At 35.1% G+C, this 12,687-nt stretch overlaps 1 pseudogene; it reads right to left on the bottom strand.

The window, feature by feature from the left end:
• Positions 1-324: 324 nt before the first annotated feature.
• Positions 325-4,338, bottom strand: LOC148205278 (uncharacterized; annotated as a pseudogene).
• Positions 4,339-12,687: the final 8,349 nt, after the last annotated feature.

Here is a 12,687-nt window from a genome sequence, read left to right as displayed (position 1 = left end):
GATTTTTGTCAACCTGTGGGACATCATCCCAACAGGTAGCGACAATAGGGACATGTGCTTTTGCCATCACGCATAAGTAACTTTTGAACGATGTTGCATGTGCCCCAATAGGCACAAATGTTCGGGGATCAAACTCCTCCGTCACTGGTTTCTCATTAACCCAACGGGTTGTAACATCAGGCATCCGAGTCACAGACCTACCCCCTCCTCCCGTCAAACCTGATCTAGAGCTCGTCATACCTGTTTACAAAGTGTTAGTACATTATAGTTAGAACACACCAAAATAAATAAATTGTACAAGTAATTAAAACAATGTTAAGACACCTATTTATCCCATATTCCTTCGTTGTGATCACATCGAGTTGCATGTATTTCATCGAGTACATCATCAACCTTATTTTCAATGGTTCTTGATGAGAAGGAGCTTGTCTCAAGTATATCTAAAGAGTCTTCATCATGAGTTGTGTGCATGGCTCTGCCTTCCAATACCACTGACCATTTATGATTCATTGGGTCAGTGACATAGAATATTTGTCTTGCTTGACTAGCCATAATAAATGGTTCATCCATGTAACTCATTTTGTTAAGATCCAATAAAGTGAATCTGAGGTCTTCTGTCAACCCATTTACACTTGAAAACTGGAACTCTAAAAGTGACATAATCAATTTCCCAAATTTCTTGTATTATTCCAAAATAACTGATTGATGCTGTAATTGGATTCTTATCCTTGGAACTAGAAAAGTGTACAGCCTCAGCTTGTAGGGTGACTCCACTATTTTGAACTCTACTTTTATCGTCTTCCTCCTTTGAATAGAACAAGTAATTGTTTATGTAATAGTCGCCGAAAGTGATCACATCAGTGTTAGGTCCACGAGCTAGTCTCAATAGATTTTCAGAAACATTCGGAGTCGCATAAATCTTTTTCTTAAACCAAACTAAAAAGGATTTGTTATGTTCATTAAGTGTCCAATTTTCACTCATACGTGGATGTGCTGACTTAATTTCATCAATGTATTGTGAAATGTAAGGAATAACATCCTTTGTGTTGTTTAAAATGTACAAATGTGCTTGATTAACTTCTTTTCCACTAACACTTTCAATCCTTACTCCTCGAACTCCCTTTCCTTCACGTCTGCTCTCATGTATTTTCTTTGGAAGTCCTATTGGGTCACAACTTGGCATATAACTTGAGCAAAATTCAATGGCTTCCTCTGCAATGTAGCGCTTTATAATCGAAGCTTCCGGTCTCAATTGATTCTTAACATATCCCTTTAAGATCATCATGTATCAAGAAAACCAGCCCACATATTTGAATCTCTCTCACTAGATGGACAATCAAATGAACCATGATATCAAAAAATGAGGGTGGGAAATACATTTTCAATTGGCACAATAGTCTGATGGCCTCATTTTGCAAATCATCTAATTGTCGAGGATCAACAACTTTCTTGCAAATGTCATTGAAAAACAAAATCAAACGTGTGAGAATACCTCTAACAAAGGCAGGTAATATGGCTCGAATAGCTACTGGTAAAAGTTGTTACATTAAGACATGACAATCGTGAGACTTTAAACCAACCAACTTCAAATCTTTCATAGAAACAAGGCTACTAATATTCGACGAATAACCTTGTGGAACCTTCACATTTTGTAAACATTGAAAAAAAATTTGTTTTTCTTCTTTTGAAAGAGTTTGACAAGCTGGAGGAAGATAGGTTCGCCTTCCTATGGATTGTGGATGTAATTAGAACGAATTCCCATGTCAACCAAGTCTTGTCGTGCTTTTACTCCATCTTTTGTCTTTCCTTTAACGTTTAGTAAAGTCCCAACAATACTATCACAAACATTTTTTTCAACATGCATCACGTCTATGCAATGTCGCACATCAAGTTTACACCAATATGGAAGATTGAAGAATATAGATCGCTTTTTCCAAATGTTTTTCTCAACGGTCTTCTTTTTATGTTTTCTGAAGACAACATCAATGTTCCTCACCTGGTCATATACTTCTTCCCCATTACGTGGTCTGTACACTACATCATCCTCAGGACTTCCATTAAACGCTTTTTTCAATCTACGGTAAGGGTGATTCGAGGAAGGAATCTTCGGTGTCTTGTGTACACAATTTTGTGCCCATGCTTGAGTTGAACATAGCTAGTATTTTCTTCACAAATCGAACATGCAAAATGACCTTTAACACTGTATCCACTCATGTTCCCATATGCTGGGAAATCATTTATGGTGCAAAACAACATTGCATGCAAACGAAAGTTTTCTTCTGAATATGAATCGAAGACCTCGACGCCCTCTTCCCACAACATTTTTAAATCGTCAATTAACGGTTTTAGATAAACATCAATGTCATTTCCAGGTTGTCTAGGACCCGATATCATCATAGACAACATCATGTATTTTCTCTTCATGCACAACATAGGAGATAGATTGTAAATCATCAAAATAACTGGCCATGAACTATGTTTGCTACTTAAGTTGCCATAGGGATTCATACCATTGGTAGCAAGTGCAAGTCTTAAGTTTCTCGGCTCTACACTAAATTCGGGAAATGTGTGATGAGTGCATATTTATGCCTACATTTATGCTTTAAAATTCAAATTTTTGATGGGATAATTGTGCTTAAATGGTTTATTTTAAGTGAATTTGTGATGATTGGAATTGTTGGGTTTGGGAAATAAAGAGACGTAAAAAGTGAGTTTTAGCGCATAAATTATTCTTGGATGTTCTAATGTTTATTTGTGCAACTGAGAATATAAGTTTTATTGGTCCAAATGGCAATTCAAGGCCCAAAATCAGATTTTATTTGGAAAATTCAGAAGGGGCTAAAGTGCAAAAAGAGGAAATTTCAGAGTATTTGTGCAATTTTGAAAAGTCAAAAAATCTAAAAGATAAAATTCAGTTGTTGAATTTAATTTGGGAATATAAACAGAAAATATCTTCCAAATAATTTTATCATTATCTAAATCTTTTAGTTATTTGGAAGATATAGGATATAAGATAATTGAGTTAATATCTATCAAATATTCTTTAAAACTGATTTAATCTAATGAATATTTGAAAGATATAATATATCAACAGAAAATATCTTATCAACAAACTATTCGGAGTCCAAGCCCAATCAAGCCTATATAAAGAGACCCAAGGGAGGCAGAAAAAGGGACTTCACTTAATTCATTCTCTCATACTCCTCTCACTTTTCTTTCATCTTGTATTCAACTCCATTCATGGAGAGCTAAGCATCTAGGGCTATTCTGCTGTAATTCCATGACGGATTCTGAGGGTACGTTCAGTTAATGCAATTGTTTACTTTGATTATTGATTTAAGTTGTTTTCTCTCTATGTCTTTCATCTCTCTATCTTGTTAAAAGTAAAGATTTTTGCATCATAATGTGTTTGAATCTACATGCATATTGATTATATGAGTTCTAGGGTTTCTAGGTTTAATTGAGAATTTACTTTGATTTAATTTAGGAGCTTTCATATGATTAAATGGTTTTTACTATCAATTGAGAATGTACTTTGGTTGATTAGTAATAATTTCAACTATAATTAATTGAGACTTCACTTTGATTGATTAACTTTTAATTTGGTTAGGAGATTTAAGAATAGACATGATTAAACACAATAAAATTTGATTGAGAATCTACTTTGGTTGAATTTATTGTGAATAATCTAGAAAGGTTTTGCATTTGATTGAGAATTTACTTTGGTTAAATGCATGATCGCCCTCAAATTAATTAAGAATGTACTTTAATTAATTTGAAACTTAAACAATAATCAATTGAACAATTATCCGTGAATAACCGATGATGAATCTATCTTGGAAAAGCAGTGGAATTAGCCTATTTCATCATAACTATTTTTAAGTTTCTTATTTATTCTTTAAACACTCTTCAACCATTACTTTTATTCATAAGCATTGCATAACATTCATAAGAGCCAGATATTCGAAAGCAATTCTGTATTCGTTGGGAGACTACTTAGGGTTACGTTAACCCTATCTACTTTCTTAAATACTACTTGGCAATACTAAAGTTTCCTTGAAAAGTAGTATTAATTTGATAGCCTCAACGACAGCGTATCAATGTGTCATCAATGTTCTTCCATTGTGGGGAATCAACTGGGTGTCGAAGAAGATTATCACATTTTCTTCCATCAACGTTCCACATAAGATTCTTCACATCTTCTTTAATAGAAAACAATTGTTTCAACCTTGGTACTATAGGTAAATACCACATGACCTTAGCCGGTGGACCTTCAATGTGTTCATCGTTATTTCCATCAACTTTCTTCTTAAATCGTGACGAACCACACGTCGGACAAACCTTCATTGAAGCATAGCAACTCCAACAATTCCGTGAAACTTTTATCAGTCCATCTGTTTCTTGCTTTCAAACAAAACAATTTCAAAGTAGCCGATAACCTTGTAAAATTGATGCATCCTGGATACAACTCTTACTCCGAATTGTTCTTAAGACTATCGTATAAATGAGCTCCTCCAAAATTTTCTTCGCCAACGTCACATACCATTTCGTCTAAATGATCACTCATCCATTCATCGACGTAATCCGAACCTCTTAAAGTTGTTGGTTATATAATACTTCCCCATGCCAAGTCCAAACTGTATAACTTCTCATTATTCCATAGATGAACAGATGATCACGGATGTTGTCCAAGTCTTCATATACTTGATTGAGACAACGAACACAAGGGCAAAAATATGCCCCGTTCACTGGTTTTGCGTGTTCTTTAACATATTGTGTGAACTCAGAAAACCCTCACTCATACTCTTCACTAATACGACGCTGATGAATCCAGCTTCGATCCATACTACTACACCAAACGAAAAGAATCCACAGAAAAAAAAAAACTAACTTACGTAGAGAAATTTTTTCTGGCGTATTCGATGGGGCTTCGACGTTTTTTTCTGGCGCTCCTATGATTCTTTTTTCTTTAAAATCAGACATGATTTTTTTTACTTCTTCCTTAATCGATTGAAGTTGGTAGTGTACTGAAATTTGCACTTTTAAACCAGTGATAAGTTTTTGATCAATATCAAAACTGCATAATCTTTTCTTCTCAACTAGATTGAGGATTAGTCCACATACAATGCAATCAACATTAACAATTCAACATATCGTTTACTAAAATAAATCTTCATTTCATTTCAAAATAAAACTGAAGCACTACATAAAACCAGAGGTGTCTTAATGCCATGATTACAAAATATAAAAAATAAAATCCACATAGAAAAGTAGTCCCTATTCTTACGAAGAAGATTCCATTCAATCTTCATCAATTGACTCATCATCAAAATCTTCAGTTTCAAAGCAATTGCCATTCTTGTTTCCCTTCTTCTCCCATCTGAAAAGAGTATCTTCAACTCTCTCATCCCTTTCAGACTTCTTCCTAAATTGATCAACAACATATTTCTCAAAATCAGTTTATGGAATGAAGGCAGTATGATCTGCAGCAGGAGTAGGTGTACTTCTAACAGTTAGCTCATTTCTGAAGAAGCATCCATTAACAGTCCTTTCCAGCCTAATAGAAAACGGACTTAGTATACCAATTTCTTGTGACTTGTTGCACATAAGTCTGACTTCTTGAGATACATGTACTCCTTGGAGTATCAACGCCTAGCTTATAAATAGTCCATATGGCAATTTGTGTGCATATTTATCTCCTCCAGCGATCATGTGGTCTTTTAGTACCGCAACCCAGTTGGTTGGGATTCTAGTCTTGATAGCATTCAACATAAATACATCTTTTGTTGACATTCTGCCCTCGATAAATCTTCCAGGCAGCAGTAGCCAAGTCAGGACATAAGCAATCAGTTTCTCCTCCTTGTTTAAGCCATCATGTAGGTATTGCTTATCCACCCTATACCTTCCTGGATATCTTAAGCAGTTTATATATATAGCTCTCTTTGTTAGCCATCTTTTTGACTCAGAATCACGGATATGAGAATCGTAACCTTCAGCTTTCAGTCCAACAATATCTAACCAAACATTATCGTCCATAGTAATGTTAACACCTTTGACCCTTGAGTGAATGACCCCATTTACAACCCTCAGGTTTGTGTAGAAAACCTCTACCGAATCTAGATAGCAATCTCCTTTCATTTGAGCAAAATCAGTAAGCCCTTGATATGCAATCCATTCTTGAAAAAGGAACCCTTCTTTCTTGAACAATTCCAGGTCCAAATACTTGTGAGGAACTACATATTTTATAACTCTCTAGAATACAAAATTTCCTCGGAACTCTTCATCACTTATCCATCCAGATGGGTTTGCGTTTCTTGAAACCCGGGTAACCTTCATTTTTCCTCTTGATGATGACGATGGAGAAGCCATATCTGAATAGAATTCTAGGAACGTGTTTCAAAATATCGACTTCTTAACTTCATAACTCCTCTGCTTAAAAAATACAAAGGAGACGTCGAATTATAGAGGGCATCGACGTACTAATAGACAAACAGTTTGACAAAAGACAAAGGATACGTCGTATTCTGCGAATATATGACGTTTTCTTCTTCATCCTTGCCCCTCTTTTTTCCTTTTTAAAACCTCTCATAACCTCCCAGTACCATTATATTTTAATATAAGATTTATATTTTAAGATAACCTCCCATTAGAAATGCAATGTTATAAAATATAAGAACGATTTGTCGGTGAAATTTAAAGAGCATAAAATTTTGTTTCTTTAAAATATTAATTTTATTTCATATGGAAAATAATAATAATAATATTTTATGAGAATTGTGTTTTAGTTATAGATCACAATAATTAGAATCATAATAAATACTTTTATATTATTAAAAGTAATTTGAAATGCATCTTTTAGGCTAAAGAAAGGTATGATTATACTACAAGACTTTGATTGATTTTTAAATTATAATACTTTAAGTTTGAGAAAAAATTAAGTTGATTGTTAGAATATCGTGCACAAAAATTGAGATAGCTCAGTTAGAAAAAAAATATTTAGACAAGTTAACAACAGAGATGCATCACACCAAGTCAAAGATCGAGAAGAGACAGTGTGTATGGAGAATAGTTAGACAGATCTAGACCAAAAATTAAGACAAAATGGGTTGGGTCGAAGATTAAGGCAGGTTAAGTTTGACGGTGGAGACTTTGACCCAAAATGAATGTTCGGAGATTAACAATAAGGTCCAGACAAACCAACATATGTTGAAGGTCGAAACGGGTTGGCCTAAGCCAAAGGTAGGGATGCGCTGAACCGAGCCAAAGGTAGGATAGAGGATTATCTCCTGATTAATAATTAGTATAGGAAATAAAATAAATTGTATTTTTCTTATCAAAGATTAACATCTTTGTTGCGAATCTTTCTTTTAGGGTTTTTTAGGTGCCTTAAACATTTATACCTACACTTATACATAGGGACACCAAATACAACTGTAGACATTTTGGAAGTCATAATATTCATTTGCAACGTTGAGAGAGGATTATTTTTGGTTCTTGGTTTACAACTCTGATTCTTATCAAAGATTAACATATTTGTGGCAAATATTTCTTTTAGGGTTTCTTAGGTTGCCTTAAACATTTATACTTATATTGTGGTGTTTCCATCTTTGTCGTATGAACCTCTAGAAAAAATTTAAAAAATTCGAGACGGACGGGCCAGGACATGAAAGAGATGGATCTGTATATTTGAAACAAACCGATCACGACGACCACATAATAGTTTATAAAAAACTCGAAATTAAAAAGTCGACGATGATCAAAGATCAAACGAACTCTTACAAAACTTTTATTGGCCACATTGAAATAAATTATTTTGAATAATTTAATAATTATAATTAGTTATTAGTATAAATGATTATGATATCCATAAATACTATGATTAACATTATTAGAAAAACAAATTTGACCCCTCTCATGCATTATTTCTTCGCTTTATAGTATTTTAACAAACGTGTGATCAATATCAAGCCACATTGTCATTAATATGACCATAAATAATCATTAAAAACTCATTTGGATTTCTTAATTTATAACAATTTGAATCAATTCTTTATTACTTAGAATCGATTATATTCATTTAGAAAAATTGAGAGTGGAATTATATGAATATAGAGGGGCACATCAAACTTTTTAACTTCAAGCCCTCCAAACATCCCCTTCTTCACGGGTAATTTAAAAGTAGCCATTTTCTGGAGAGCGGGACGTCATTTTGTTTATAAATCAATCCCACGAAATTTATTGATTTTTTTCTGAATGATGTTTGAACGTCGAATTCGGCGGGGCTTCAACGTTCATACAAGAGGTGGAGTGTGGCAGTTACTAAGCATAATTACACGACGTACGTCATGAGTTCATCTATAAATATAGCTTGCATTTCACATAATCCCTGCCTCCTGTTTCCGTATTGAACATATTACGATTCATGTTTTTTTATCTCCTTTGCATTTTTGTTCTTCATATTGCAATTTGATAACTTGAACTTGAAAGTGGTTCATTCATCGTCATTTCATATGAAGGAGCCCTTTCAAGTTCAAGTTAACAAAATGTTTTTGTAGTACAGAAATGGTTAACATATCTTACTGAAAAGGAAGTGCTTAGGAAAAAGAAATATATATGGTTCACAATATGTTTAATGCTGAAACAATTTTGAGATCTAAAATAATTATATAAAAAAGTTGTTCAACTTCATCATTTAAAATTGTATGATTGTTTTTTAAATTGTCCATAAGTTGGACTCCTTTATTAGATTTCAGAGCTATCTTTTTTCTAAGAGAGGACGCAACTTATGGACAATTTAAATTTGGAATCAATTTACACAGTTGACGTCGAATGTTTAGTACCCTTGATGCAAAGACCTAGAGTTTATTCATTGCTCACATCCATTTTATGTGATAATCGATGTCCTATACCCCCTTAAAACTGAATGATGTTTTAATGTCGAATGCGGCTGGGAATTGACGTACATTTGGATGAAAATGTACATTTCGATGAAGTACATTTCACTGGATCAAAATGTATCATAAATTTGGATATGGAGTTTATTCATTGTTCACATCCATTTTATGTGATAATCGACATCCTATACCCCCTTAAAACTGAATGATGTTTTAATGTCGAATGCGGCTTGGAATTGACATACATTTGGATCAAAATGTACATTTCGATGAAGTACATTTCACTGGATAAAAATGTACCGTAAATTTGGATATATTTTGTTTTCCCCCTCTCATAGAATGTCGAAGGTAGCGGGGCAGTAACGTGAAGAGAATTGAAGTATGATGGGAGCATTAATGGGGAGCTCTTAACTTCAAATTAATGACGTGAAGGGTTAGTCCACATACATCACAATCAACATTCACAATTCATAGATCGTTTACTAAATTAAAATATTCATTTCATTTCAATCTAAAACCGAAAGAAATACAGAAACAATAGGTGGCTTATTTATAAAATAAAAAACAAAAAACATAGAAAAGTAAGGTCTAAAATAATTATAAAGAAGATTCCATTAAATCTTCATCATCAGAATCTTCAGTATGATCTTGATTAGGAGTAGGTGGACTTCCAACAATTTGCTCATCAATGAAGAACCATCCATTCATAGTCTTTTTCAACCCAATAGATGACAGACTTAGTATACCAATTTCTTCTTACCTTTTGCCCACAATTCTTCTTTCTTCTTCAGATACATCTACTCCTTGGAGCTCTAGCACCTTGTTGATAAATACTCCATATGGACATTTGTGTGCATAATCATCTCCTGTAGCGATCATGTGGTGTTTTAGTAACGCAATTCAGTTGGTTGGGATTCTAGTTTTGATAGCATTCAACATAAATACATCTTCTGTTGACATTCTGTCGTTGTTTGATCTTCCAAGCAGCAGTAGCCAAGTCAGGACATAAGTAATCATTTTCTCCTCCTTGTTTAAGTCATAATGTAGGTACTGCTTACCCACCCTGTACCTTCCTGGATATCTTAAGCAGTTTATATATATATAACTCTCTTTGTTAGGCATCTGTTTGACTCAGAATCATGAATATGAGAATCAAAACCTTCAGCTTTCAGTCCAGTAACATCTAACCAAACATTATTGTCATTAGTAATGTTAACACCTTTGACCTTTGAGTGAATGACCCCATTTACAACCCTCAAGTTTGTGTAGAAAACTTCAACCAAATATGGATTCCAATGTCCTTTCATCTGCACAAAATCAATAAGCCCTTGATATGCAATCCATTATTGATAAAGGAACCCTTCTTTCTTGAGCAATTGCAGGTCCAGATACTTGGAGGAACTACCTTTTTTATATTTGTCTAGTATAAAAACTTTGCTCGCATGTCTTCGTCACTTATCCATCCAGATGGGCTTGCGTTTCTTGTAACTCGGGCAATCTTCTCTTTTCCTCTTTATGATGACGATGGAAAATCCATTTCTGAATAGCATTATAGCAACGTCTTTCACAATATCGACTTCTTCACTTCATAACTTCTATGCTTAAAAAATACAAAGGAGACATCGAATTATAGAGGGCATCGACGTACTAATTGTCAGCCAGAAGACAAAGAGTTAGAAAAAGACGTCACATTTTAGGGATATTCGACGTTTTCTGTTTCATCCTCCCACTCTCCTATTTTTCTTTTTCCTTTATAAAACCGCTCATAAGCTCCCATTACCATTTTATTTCAATATAATACTTACATTTTAAGATAACCTCCCCTATTAGAAATGAAACGTTACCAATATTCGAGGTTTTTCTTCTTCAGACTTCCGCCCTTTTTCTATCCTTTTGTCGGTGAAATTTAAAGAGAATAAAATTGTATTTGTTTAAAATATTAATTTAATTTCATATAGAAAATAATAATAATAATATTTTATGAGAATTCAATTTAGTTATAGATCACAATAATTAAAATCGTAATAAATATTATTGTATTATTTAAAGTAATTTGAAATGAATGTTTTAGGCTAATGATAGGTATTATTATACTAAAAGACTTTGATTGATTTTTAAATTATAATACCTTAAGTTTGAGAAAAAAATTAAGTTGACTAATAAACTAAAGGTGTTAAGATAGAATGTTGTGGACAAAAATTAAGATAGGTCAATTAGAAAAAATGACACTAGTGCAGAAAGGGCTTTAGACGTCCGTTCTTTGGGCTTTTTGACGTCCGACCTCCAACGGACGTCTATGGGGGTGACGTCTATGTAGACGTCCGTTGTGTCAGGACGGACGTCTATATAGACGTCCATTGTGTCAGGCCGGACGTCTATATAGGCGTCCGCTGTGTCAGGCCGGACGTCTATATAGACGTTCGCTGTGTCAGGCCAGACGTCCATATAGACGTCCGCTGTGAACCTCTCGGACGTCTATACACTACTGTAGAAAGGGCTTTATTAGACGGGTTATTTAGGGTTATTTAGGATTACGGCTTTTGGACGTTTGTTTGTGCACTGCAACACGTCTGAAGAGCAGATTCGAAATGAAAATGGAGGGAGATGGAGGAGTAAACGACCTAAAACGTAGGCCAAAAAATGCCGCCCAAGAACATGCAACAAGCTGCACCAAAATGCACCGAAAACGATTTTTAATCGGTCTAAATGAAAGATATTTCATCACTGAACAATTTAATCGGAATAAAAGTAAGATTAAATGATCCAAAACAGATAAAAACCAACCTGGAAATGCAAGGCGCAGAGAGAACTCTCACGGGTTCGCATAACTCCTCGCGGGTTCGCATAACTCCTCGCGGGTTCGCGTTTCGGTGTGTATGTCCTTATTTTAAACGTCTTTTGAACGTCCGTCCTGGAGGGGGACAGACGTCTATAATATAGTACACGTCCGGCCCCCTCCAGGACGGACGTTCAATAGGCTGACAGGGTAGTTGAACCCGTCAGTCTCTTGAACGTCCGTCCTGGAGGGGGACGGACGTCTATTAGACGTCCGTCCCCCTCCAGGACGGACGTTCAAAAGGCTGAAGCAATCAACTCTTGAACTCCACCAGTCAGCCTTGTGAATGTCCGTCCTGGAGGGGGACGGACGTCTATATATAGTACACGTCCGTCCCCCTCCAGGACGGACGTTCAAGAGACTGAATCTTCAACTCTCCCGTCAGCCTTTTGAACGTCCGTTAGAGGGGCCGGACGTCTACTAAATTATAGACGTCCGGCGCTCTCCAGGACGGACGTTTCCACAATCAATTATTTACCTTTATGCCACCGGTCAATTATTTACGTTGGGGTTTTGGTGGACGGACGTCTATGGGGTGACGTTAAAGATCAATTCTGCACTAGTGTGATGTCAAAGTATAATTATCCAAAAATATTTAGACAAGTTAACACGAGAGATGCATCACACCAGGTCAAATATCGAGAATAGACAACGTGTATGGGGAATAGTCAGACAGATCTAGAACAAAAATTAAGGAGAATGGGTTGGGACGAAGATTAAGGCAGATTAGGTTTGATGGTGGAGACTGGTTGACCAAAAATGAATGTTCGGAGATTAAGACCAAAGGTCCAGACAAACTAACATAAGTTCAAGGTCGGAATGGGCTGACCCGAGCAAAAGGTAGGATAGAGGACTATCTCCTGATTAATAATTAGTATAGGAAATACAATAAATTGTATTTTTCTTATCAAAGATTCACATCTTTGTGGCGAATCTTTCTTTTAGGGTTTCTTAGGT

Source organism: Vigna umbellata, chromosome 1 (genome assembly GCF_029865625.1).
Source record: "Vigna umbellata cultivar VRB3 chromosome 1, Vumbellata_1.0, whole genome shotgun sequence".
NCBI lineage: Eukaryota > Viridiplantae > Streptophyta > Magnoliopsida > Fabales > Fabaceae > Vigna > Vigna umbellata.
The sequence above is the reverse complement of the archived record's forward strand: the minus strand, read 5'-3'. Positions and strand labels throughout refer to the sequence as shown.